Source organism: Mesoplodon bidens (assembly GCF_964165515.1).
Source record: "Mesoplodon bidens genome assembly, contig: HAP1_SCAFFOLD_118, whole genome shotgun sequence".
NCBI lineage: Eukaryota > Metazoa > Chordata > Mammalia > Artiodactyla > Ziphiidae > Mesoplodon > Mesoplodon bidens.
In genome coordinates, this window is record NW_027671260.1 from 1,574,754 (window position 1) to 1,587,149 (window position 12,396).

Below are 12,396 nucleotides of genomic sequence, written 5' to 3' on the forward strand. Positions count from 1 at the left end.
TGAAACATCTTATTACTACAAACTTTTGTGATGAGAACTGTAGCTGTTGTATATTTACACATATATACAATTTTACTCACATTTTCAAGAGAGATTGTTGATTTTATCTATTACATAATATTTCCATTCTACTTATAGCATAGTGGGTATTTCCTCCCAATTCTTGTAAGCATAAATTTGTATTTTTTTAGTTCTCATTATTGAATTGTGGGAATTCAGTCCTAATTTTTTAACTTGCCTCAGCATGTTTGTATGTTATTTTAGATTGTTCAAGAGTACCGTGCGATGCAGCTTTTGGGGAACTACAATAAAGATGAAAGTCTTCTCACAGTCAGGATGTGTGTGGTCATTACCAGTCGGCTTCGCCTCTTTGCTGTCCAACGAGGTGTTGCTTAATGGCGTTGTGATTATCCAACCACATTTCTTAACTCTGAAAAATAGTCCTCAATTATTTTTCATGTAGAGAAAACTACAGAAGATGAGGCAGGTCTTGCATCATTCAGGACTCCAACACTGAGAGACTTTTGGGTAAAAGGAAAGATAGCTTTATTGAGGAAGCCGGCAGTCCAGAAGAGAGGTGGACTCATGTCCCGAAGAACCAACTCTCCCCTCCTGAAGTTTTGCTTGAGGACTATACAGGGAAAAGAGAAAGGGGCTACATGTTGAAGAGAGGGTTACAGGGTGCGTGATCAGCTCACGGTCATTCTTCTGATTGGTCAGTGGTGAGGTAACGGGGACTCAACATCATCAGCCTTCTGGTTCCAACTGGTCTGGGGTCTACGTGCTTGTGGGCAACATGCAGTTAACTTCTTCCACCTGCTGGGGGTTTCAGTCTCTGCCAAACAGCTCCAAGGACGTGGCTCAGAATATTACCCAATAGCCCTTGAGGAGGAACTAAAGGTCCTTGACTTTGTTTAACAGCCAAGAGATGATTATTTTGTCTTGGCTGTTTCTTCGGCCTCGCCACGCAGCTTGCAGGATCTTAGTTCCCTGATCAGGGATCGAAAACAGGCCTCTAGCAGTGGAAGCGCAGAATCCTAACCGCTGAAGTGCCAGGGAGTTCCTGACAGTAGACTTTAAAAAAAAAAAAAAAACAGACCAAAAGGAACACAGTTTTAAGGAAGCTTAACTTTCTCAGAAATGCAGAAATTTTGTTGTGCATTTATTTTCTTTCTTTTTTTCCCCCAATACATTTATTTATATATTTATTTATTTTTGTCTGTGTTGGGTCTTCGTTGTTGCACGTGGGCTTTCTCTAGTTGCAGTGGAGCGGGGGCGACTCTTCATTGCGGTGTGTCGGCGTCTCCATGCGGTGGCTTCTCTTCTTCCGGAGCATGGGATCTAGGCACATCGATTCCAGTAGTTGTGGCTCACGGGCTCTAGAGGTTTTTTATGTTTTGCAAGTATTCATCAAATGTTTATTGCTTGAATGAATGACAAATAATTTCTTCCAACAATCTTCAAACTGCTTAACACTATGACAATATTTAGCGTTTCAAATTTCACATGACCTTAGTCTTTCCGTGCTCTAGTTTCTAAAAGCACGTGGGATCTTCCCAGACCAGGGCTTGAACCAGTGTGCCCTGCACTGGCGGGCGGATTCTTCACCAAGGAGCCACCAGGGAAGTCCCTGTGCATTTATTTTCAAAAAAATAATAAGGCCGGATGAATTCAGAACTAGGTGCAGAAACCTCTTCCAGTGAGATACAGAATCTCTGCTGTTTAGGCAGATTTAGAGAACAACTTTTCCAACCACTTATTAAAGAGACCAATACTCCATGAAAAAAATTTATCATTTGTACAGAGAGAAAACCAAACTCCAGCTTTGCATCAATATAATATTTGCTACTAAGAGAACCATAAGCTCTTTTTTGAAAATCTCTGGAATAAACATCAAAACTGAGCTGCCTTCGGCTCAGACAAATAAAATTCCCTTTCTACCCGTCTCCTACAACTTTCTATACTCATTCAGGTTGTGTCCTTCACTATCCTCTTTCTGGTGCTGGAACAATCAGTCATTTTACTTTAGGACCAAACTATTTTTGTTCCTGTTAATAAACAAAACTACATCGCATTATCTTGCATACAAAGTTGTACCTCTCGGTTGCTGGAACCAAGGAGGACCATGCAGGGCCCTTCCATGTCCCCTGCCTCTTGTTTGTAAAATAGCTGCAGTCTCCCAGGCTTCCCCTGAGTCACCAAAGAACAGGTTCAAGCAGTTACTGATTAGGACAACAGCAGTCACAGAATCTTTAGTTCCTCCCGAAGGACGTAAGTAACAGTGTCAGACACACACTCCTAACTTGTTTTGCAGATACTAAAACCACTACAAGAGGAGAAAGCTAACTGTATGATGACCAGACTGGAGCTATGACACAAGCTGCTCCATCTTGAGCAGACCTGAACCAATGGCTTACACAATTCCAGGAACTGGCCTCAAGGAAATGGGAACAAACCAACACTGGAATTGAAGATTAACTGTGCCTGAAACAATCAACATGACACTGACCACACCGCTGCATGACCAATTTCAAGAGGATGGTCAGAGCTGACTGTGCTACTCTGCATGGAGCCCCCACCGGCACAGCCCAGAGACTTCCCGTCTTTTCCCTATCAACCCCTTTTCCCTCTCATTGGCAACTGGGAGATGGTATTGGGGACACTAGCCCACCATCTTCCCAGGTTGCCAGCTTCCTGAATAAAGCATCTTTCTTCTTCCACCAACCCTTGTCTCTGGAACACTGACTTCTGAGCGATGAGCAGCTGAACCTGAGTTCTGTTCCAGCCGATAACATCACTATGGGTCAAGTCTCATTCATAGTATATTAATACTAACTTTGAACCAAAGTTACTTCCATTTCACAAAGAAAACTAGGAGTGAATGATTGACAACTGCCCATCACACATCAGCATTTCAGGCTAGCAGAGCTCATGAACACACATAACACAACTTTACACAGCCACAAACATCCCTTACACAACTTATTCAAGTGGCAGAGACAAACACATTCATTAACACACCCACAGACAGAGCCTCTAGGTAACAAGTAAACATATGCAGCAAGAGCATATAACTTGAGATTATGCTTAGTAATCAATGCCTCAGGTTTCTGTCTTGCTTACAAATGACCTCGGTATCCAATGATTATCCAGTAAGTAGCACAACTTAGTACCAGTTCAAGGGTTTACGTAAACTGAAGATCTGGGAATTTATCGACAAGCTAACACAGTAGAAAACATAGTTACTGTTGAAAGAAAGTTTGTCAGAATAAAAACTAAATGTGGTTAAACACAAACTTACATTTTTCATAACCTTAAACATTAAGTAGAAGTAATATGAGCTTAGTTGATGGGCACACCTATATAAATTTAGGAAGAACACACCCAAGTAGAATTGTTTTAAATGTATGCCTAATACTGATAAATAAGATACGAATAACTTTTTATGAAACCAAAAATATTAAACTAGCTTCATGTGTCAAAGATTTACCTAAATTATGTAAACTTGAAGTCTTTAAATTTCTGAGTTGATTTTTTTTTTTGGCTGCACCGAGGGGCTTGCTGGATCTTAGGTTCCTGACCAGGGACTGAACCTGGACCCTGGCAGTGAAAGCACCGAGTCCTAACCACTGGACCGCTGGGGAATTCCCTGACTTGATTTCAATAAGAATATTTTTCTAGCACATTTAAAGTATTAGAAGTTCTAATTCCTTTCTCTCTGAGAATTTTAGGGATATATAATTTTTATAAGCACATTTGTATCTTTGTAAGCCAATCAGGACAGAAACCCTTTAATTTAACAGACTCTACAATCTACTTTAATAGATCCAGAAGTAGGAAAACATTACATATTCGCACTGTCAGAGGTAAAGACCTTTTTGAATTATAGACACACAGACATACAGAGAAATGGAACTTTTACCTGCAGCTTTAAGTCTTAGACTTGGGTCAGGAATAAACACTCACCAGTCTAGATACTAAAGAGCCATTCTCATCCCATTGGGCAAGAGATTCTTAATTGATTTGAGCTTGTCAAAGTAGACAAATAGACAAACAGAAAAGACTAAGAAAAGACTAACAAACTAGATCCTCTGTTACCTCTCACCTAACTGAGATCAGTTCTGTAGAAACTTAATCCCTTTAGAGACCATCAAGTCTTCAAACGACAGAGCCAAACTCAGAACCACTGCTGCCACCAATGGGGAACCACTTAGCTGGAATCTGAGAACAAAGGAGAAACACAAAAGTAATAGAAGGGGAAACTAAAGAAACAGAAAGTGAGCCAAGTTCAAAGGCTGCTTGGGTTCACCCCTGGGAGAGGAGACAAGATGTACCTGGGCTTCACTGGCTCATGAAATACACCACTTGTTGCTGGGCTTTTACGGCTTTATTTACGTAGAACTGATATACAAAATCTAGCCCATGTTTAATGTATATAACTTGATGAGTTTGGACATATGCACACACCTGTGATACCATCACCACCATCACGATAATATACTCATCACTTCCAAAAGATTCCTTCTATCCCTCTGTGTGTGTGTATGTGTGTTAGAAAGACGTAACACAGCACCAGGTACATGAAAAGGTGCTCAACGTCACTAATCATCTGGGAAATGCAAATCAAAATCATCATGAGATACTACCTCACATCTCTTAGAATGCCTACAATTTTTTATTTTTTTTTAAAGATAAGAGTTGTCAAGGTGGTAGAGAAATCGTAACCCTTGCATATTGTACGCAGGAATGTAACATTGTGCAGGCACTGTGGAAAACAGTATGGAGTTTTCTCAAAATCTTTTAAATAAAATTTCCATATGATCCAGCAATCCCACTTCTGGGTGTACAGGCCCAGCTCAGAGACACTGCAGCTTCAGTTCCAGAACACTGCAATGAAGCCAATACCGCCATAAAGCGAGTCACATGAAATTTCTGGTGTACCCGTGCATGAAAAGCTTCTGTTTACACTATACTGTAGTCTGTTAAGTGTGTGACAGCCTTGTGTCTAAACAAACAATGTACATACCTTTATTGAAATATACTTTGGGGAAGAGAAATATAGATCAATGGAACAGGATAGAAAGCCCAGAGATAAGCCCACGCACATATGGTCACCTTAGCTTTGATGAAGGAGGCAAGAATATACAATGGAGAAAAGACAGCCTCTTCAATAAGTGGCGCTGGGAAAACTGGACAGCTACCTGTAAAAGAATGAAATGAGAACACTACTAACACCATAACACAAAAATAAACTCAAAATGGATTGAAGACCTAAAGGTAAGGCCAGACACTGTCTAACTCATAGAGGAAAACACAGGCAGAACACTCTATGACATAAATCACAGCAAGATCCTTTTTGACCCACCTCCTAGAGAAATGGAAATAAAAACAAAAATAAACAAATGGGACCTATTCAAACTTAAAAGCTTTTCCACAGGAAAGGAAACCATAAATAAGACAAAAAAACAACTCTCAGAGTGGGAGAAAATAGTTGTAAATGAAGCAACTGACAAAGGATTAATCTCCAAAATATACAAGCGGCTCACGCAGCTCAATATCAAAAAAACAAACAACTCAATCCAAAAGTGGACACAAGACCTAAATGGACATTTCTCCAAAGAAGATATAAGATTGCCAACAAACACATGAAAGGATGCTCAATGACACTAACCATTAGAGAAAGGCAAATCACAACTACGGTGAGGTATCAGCTCACACCACTCAGCATGGCCATCACCAAAAAATCTACAAACAATAAATGCTGGAGAGGGTGTGGAGAAAAGGGAACCCTCCCCCTGCACTGTTGGTGGGAATGTACATTGATACAGCCACTACGGAGAACAGTATGGAGGTTCCTTAAAAAACTGAAAATAGGGCTTCCCTGGTGGTACAGTGTTTAACAATCCTCCTCCCAATGCATGGGACATGGGTTCAAGTCCTGGTCCGGGAAGATCCCACATGCCGCAGGGCAACTAAGCCCGTGTGCCACAACTACTGAGTCTGCACTCTAGAGCCCGCGAGACACACCCACTGAGCCCGCATGCCACAACTACTGAAGCCCGCATGCCTAGAGCCCGCGCTCCACAACAAGAGAAGCCACCGCAATGAGAAGCCCGCGCACCACAACACTGAAGCACCTGCCCGCTGCAATTAGAGAAAGCCCGCGTACAGCAACAAAGACCCAACACAGCCAAAAATAATGAATAGATAAAAATACATAAATTTATACAAAAAAAACCCAACTAACAATAGAACTACCATATGATCCAGCAATGCCACTCCTGGGCATATACGCTGAGAAGTCCATAATTCAAAAAGAGACACGTACCACAATGTTCACTGCAGCACTATTTACAATAGCCAGGACATGGAAGCAACTTAAGCGTCCACTGACAGATGAATGGATAAGGAAGATGGGGCACATATATACCATGGAATTTGACTGAGCCATAAAAACAAACGAAATTGAACTATTTGTAGTGAGGTGGATGGACCTAGAGTCTGTGAAACAGAGTGAAGTAACTCAGAAAGAGATAAACAAATACCGTATGCTAACACATATTTATGGAATCCAAAGGAAAAAAAGTGGTTCTGATGAACCTAGTGGCAGGACAGGAATAAAGATGCAGACGTAGAGAATGCACTTGAGGACACAGGGAGGGGGAAGGGTAAGCTGGGACAAAGCGAGATGGAAACCAAAGGAAAAAAAAAGTGGTTCTGATGAACCTAGTGGCAGGACAGGAATAAAGACGCAGACATAGAGAATTCACTTGAGGACACGGGGAGGGGGAAGGGTAAGCTGGGACGAAGCGAGACAGTGGCATGGACACGTGTACACTACCAAATGTAAAACCGATAGCTAGTGGGAAGCAGCCGCATAGCACAGGGAGATCAGCTCAGTGCTTTGTGTCCACCTAGAGGGGTGGGAAAGGGAGGGTGGGAGGGAGACGCAAGATGGAGGGGATATGGGGATATAGGTATACATACAACTGATTCACTTTGTTATACAGCAGAAAGTAACACAACGCTGTAAAGCAATTATACTCCAATAAAGATGTTAAAAAACATACTTTAGGGACTTCCCTGGTGGTCCAGTGGTTAAGAATCCGCCTTCCTACAGGGGGCGCAGGTTTGATCCCTGGTCGGGGAACTGAGATCCCACGTGATGTGGTGTGCAGCACAGCCGAAACAAAAAGAAAATTAAAAATACTTTACTGCTAAAAAATGCTAACCATCATCTGAGCCTTCGGCGAGTAGTAACCTTTTTGCTGATGGAGGGTTTGAAATAGTGTGAGAATTACTAAAATATGACCCAAAGACAAGAAGTGAGCAACTACTGTTGGAAATACAGTGCCAACAGACTTGCTCAACAAAGAGTTGCTGCAAACCTTCAATTTGTGAAAAACACAAGATCCGGGAAGCACAATAACTATAATAGAATATAATGTAATAGAATATAATACAATATAATATAGCCTGTATATTCAAAGAAAAGGAAATCAATATCTAGAAGAGATACATGCACCTCTATAGTCATTACAGCATTATTCACCAGAGCCAAGGTAGGAAAAAAATGCAAATTTTCATCCACAGAGAAATGGATAAAGAAAATGGGGTATATACATAGGATATTATTCAGACTTTCCTATTAGAAGGAAATCCTACCAGTTGTGACAACGGGGATATAAACAGAACACATTATGATAGGTGAAATAAGTCAGTCACAGAAGGACAAAACTGTGTGTTTCCACTTATATGAGGTGAGGTATCTAAAAGAGTCACCCATAAATTGTCAGGGGTGGGGGAGGAGAGAATGGGGAGTTGTTCAACGGGTATAAAGTTACAGTTACACAGGATGAATATGTTCTAGAGAACTGCTGTATGACTAAGCATCTCTAGTTAACGAGGCACACTATTGTTTTCGTTTGAATTAAAAAAGTTTAATTCAAGTGTAACTGACCTACTACACTATGTTAGTTCCAGGTGCATAATATCAATATTTCTGTACATTAGAAAATGATCACCAAGATTAACTCTAGTTATGGTCTAGTTACCATCCGTCACCGTACAAAGTTATAATGCTATTGACTGTATTGCCCATGCTGTATAGTTCATTCCCATGACTCATTTATTTTCTAACTGCTTATCTGTTCCTCTTAATCTCCCTCACCTATTTCACTCATCCACCTACCCTCTTCTGGCAACCACCTGTTTGTTCTCTGTATCTATGAGTCTGTTTCTGTTTAGTGACATTAGTTCATTTGTTTTGTTTTTTAGAGTACACATACAAATGAGATCATATGGTATTTGTCTTTCTCTGTCTGACATATTGCACTTAGCATAATACACTCTAGCTCCATCCATGTTGCCACAAAATGGCAAGATTTCATTTTTTTTTAATTTTTAAAAATTTATTTATTTTACTTTTGGCTGCATTGGGTTTTTGTTGCTGCATGCAGCCTCTTTTCTAGTTGCAGCGAGCGGGGATTTCTCTTCCTTGCGGTGCATGGGCTTCTAATTGCGGTTGCTTAGCTTGTTGCAGAGCATGGGCTCTAGGTGAGCGGGCTTCAGTAGCTGTGGTACGTGGGTTCAGTAGTTGTGGCTCACAGGCTCTAGAGCGTGGCTCAATAGTTGTGGCACACGGGCTTAGCTGCTCCGTGGCATGTGGGATCTTCCCGGACCAGGGCTTGAACCCATTTCCCCTGCACTGGCAGGCGGATTCTTAACCACTGCATCCACAGGGAAGCCCCTCATTCTTCTTCTTCTTTTCTTTTTTTCTGGCTAATAGTCCATTGTGTGTGTGTGTACAGTTATATATATATACATATACATATATATGTGTATATATATATATATATACGTATACATATAAATATATATGTATATATGACACATCTTCTTTATCCATTCATCTATGGATGGACACTTAGGTTGCTGCTATACACTGGCTATTATAAATAATGCTCAATGAACATAGGGGTGCATGTGTCTTTTTGAACTAGTGTTTTTGTTTTCTTCCGAAAAAATACACAGAAGTGGAATTTCTGGATCTTATAATTAGTTCTACTTTAAAAGTTTTGAGGAATGAGGTGCACTACTTTTGAAACGAAGTTTACCTGGTGATGTTAGGTGAATCCATCCAAGATCTCTGTGAAGACCTCCAAAACTGTTAAAACATAAGGGTAGGGACTTCCCTGGTGGTCCAGGGTTAAAGAATCTGCCTTACAATGCAGGGTACTTGGGTTCAATCCCTGGTCAGGACACTGAGACCCCACGTGCCACAGTGTAACTAAGGAATGGTGTGGAGGAGGTTAAGGAAAAGACCATGCCAAGCTCAGAGGCCGTTTCAGATGGCAACAAACTCCTGACATTGACTGCAAATCAAAGTTCTTTATGTGGAACAATCGAAGAGGCAGGATGGGTCCTGTTAGCAAGGTCCCCTGAGATGCCAGGTCACCTGACCCCCAGCTCCAGATGCAGAGATGTCTGGGACCCAGGCTTTGCTGGCCTGGTTAGGCTGAGGGTGCCCAGCTGCTGATAGGACACACGAGGTGGGGGGATGAGGGGGGCCGGGGGAAAGAGTTGGTTGCCGCCCAAGGCAGACAAGCGTCTGTGCAGAACTGCCTCGGCTCAGCCTCGAGAAGCCTGGCTCAGAAATCGACAGCAAGTCTTCCAGAAGCTCTGCGCATATTCCATTCAGGTGTCGCTGGTCACATCTGTGGCTGCCCGGATGAAGACTGGGGGCCCACTCGTTCACACACTGAAAGTTACTACCAAATGCAAGAGAGTGAGGGATCAGACCATGAACTACTCTAATTTTAATGCCTAAGTAGAATCACGCGCACCTTATTCTACTTTCCGGTTTTGCATTTGTAATTTCACAAAATGTGTGATTTGTGGGGCTTTTCTAATTGCTTGTCATTTTGCCTGATGCGAAAAAAACAGCACAATAAGAAAACATTATAGTTTTCACTGGTAATGGGCATAAAAATATACGCACTGTTCCTGCTTGAAAAGAGCATTAATGTGAACGTTCCAGATGATTTTCTATTTGGTGATGGGTTAAGCGGCTTGACCACATTCACTTTTATGTAAAGGGAAGATGAGAAAATTGCACTCTTCTCGCACTTTCAACTTTAAGAAAATGGATTTCGGGAAACCTGGATAACAAATTAAGAAAGCAATCAGAACTGCAAATATTTAGGGGTTTTAGGTTAGTTTCAAAACACAAGGGAACAACCCATGATGTATGTGTCTTAAAAGACCCCTTGGTACAGTAAGATTCCACAGACAGCCTTGTAATCACAGAACTCAGAACTGGTTACACATTTCCCACAAGCCACTTTCTCACTGTTAGGTTAACAGTGTCGGCTCACTCCCCTGCTTGGGGGCAGAGAGGACCGGTCTCCTTTCCTTTCTGAGATTCCTTTCATGAGTGACTAGAAAGCTTAAGCACTGGAATTTCATTAAAGAAAAGGAGTATTCCTCAGAGGACTGTAAATGACACAACCCCAAGAGGACTTTAACAGCTGCGTCCCTGTGTCAGAGATCTCCCACGCATGGCTGGGGCCCAAATGACACAGAACAGTGGGGGCCCAAGGGCCGCAGTCCTAGGATGCCGCTCCCCAACCAAAAGAGTCCTCTTGCTCCTCAGGGAAAAACAAAGGTGTTCTCAGACACACACAACTTCTGGAGCCAGGAAGTGAGGACCCCACCTGCCTGGCCTATCCCAGGAGAGTGGCTGATGCAGTGCCCAGAACCAGCAAGGGGAACTGAGACCCAACAGAAAGGGAACCAGGAGACCAATGCATTCCTCCCCCTGCAAAGAAGCTGCACCCCAGTACTGACCAAGGAGGGTGCTCTTCAACTAGGAATCTTATCCACACAAATGTGCTGATTTTGAGAAACTTTTGAAATGCATGGTATTCAACCTCTCAAAGTAAAAAAAAGTAATGAATTATATAGCAATGCGGGAAAATACAGGAAAATGACAATAAACCTTGGAAAACAATGTTTACTAACAGGACCCCAACTGGAAAAATTTAGAAACATTTAAGACGACTCTGAAAGGCAGTAAGACAAGGAAAACAAAACAGAACAAAACAAAACAAAACAAGACAGTATTGGGGCAGGAAGACAGGCAGTGGACATGAACAGGCCCTTCATATAAAAACAGAAAGACACCAGTCTGAAAAGACCACAGAATGAAGGACTCCAACTACGTGACATTCTCAAAAGGGCAAAAAAACACAGACAGTAACAAGACCAGCAGCTGTCAGGGGCTTGGGGGCACTGGTAGGATGTTCTGGTAGGGCACTGGTAGGGAAGGTGGCCCCCAGGGATGTTTCGGGCAGTGAAATGGTTCTGGGTGGCACTGCAGTGGTGGCTGCAGGTCATCACACCTGTCCAAACCTGAACAGTAGGACACAGAGAGTGAGCCTTAATATAAACTACAGACTCCAGGGGAGAATTAGGTGTCAATGCCGATCCATCACTGAGAGGACGCACCACACAGGCCAGAGACGTTACCAAGGGAGGGAACCCAGAGGAACGGGTATAGGAAAGTGCTGTCTGCTTGATTCTGATTCTCCTATAACCCTAAAACTGCTCTAAAGACTGTCTACCAATTAAAAAGAAGAAACGGCTTCTAAGCACGTGAAAATACTCTCAACCTCATTCACGATTCAGAAAAACCCCAAGGGAACGTCCATACTGCTTACCGGGGCCTAGGATGAGCGGGAACACGCCGCGGCCTCGCCCCTTCCTGTCGGGCATCGCGCTGGAGCCCAGAGTCCCCCTGACTTGACCCACCGCACCCCACCCCGCGTTTCATGCCGTCCACAGTCTCTACACATGACATCTTTTGATCAGATGACTCACTGTCCCAATTACAAGGTTTCAGTTTCTGCACAGGAAGAAACCAAAACCAGCACAGAGGGGAGGCTCTTCAGTCAAACTCAGGGTCTGCCTGCCTTCACGTCCCGCTCTTCCTGACGGGAGACCCACATCCTAAGGAGGGAGGTCCTTACCAGCACCTCAGGAGCCTCATCCAGTCCACCTCACGCTGCTCTGAGAGCCTCGCCAACCTCTGCAGCTACCCAAGTCCTGGGCACTTGAGGGCCGTCCCCCTTCCCCGAGTCACTGAGCCACGTGCTCTGACAATGCATTTAAAACCAGGCTCTCGGACTTCCCTGGTCGCACACTGGTTAAGAATCCACCTGCCAATGGTGGGCACACGGGTTGGAACCCTGGTCCGGGAAGATCCCACGTGCTGCGGAGCAACTAAGCTCGTGCGCCACAACTACTGAGCCTGCACTCTAGAGCCTGCGCACCACAACTACTGAGCCCGGGACCCGCAACTACTGAAGCCCGCATGCCTAGAAGCCATGCTCCGCA

The 12,396-nt window shown here is 43.1% G+C and overlaps 1 long non-coding RNA gene across 9 annotated transcripts in view; it reads right to left on the reverse strand.

Annotated features, from left to right (window-relative positions):
• The window catches only part of LOC308611637, a 154,913-nt gene that overhangs the window by 108,600 nt on the left and 33,917 nt on the right, over positions 1 to 12,396 (reverse strand). For 4 of the 9 annotated variants that reach the window (XR_014014983.1, XR_014014986.1, XR_014014988.1 and 1 more), the window contains exons 3-4: positions 5,116 to 5,201; positions 4,106 to 4,221 (exon numbers count right to left, since the gene is read on the reverse strand). The exons of 2 other annotated variants lie outside the window; for them this stretch is intronic. This is a non-coding gene — a long non-coding RNA (uncharacterized lncRNA). Of the gene's footprint in view, positions 1 to 4,098; positions 4,222 to 5,115; positions 5,202 to 12,396 lie in introns of all 9 variants that reach the window. 3 more of the 9 variants (XR_014014984.1, XR_014014989.1, XR_014014985.1) reach the window with 2 other exon arrangements.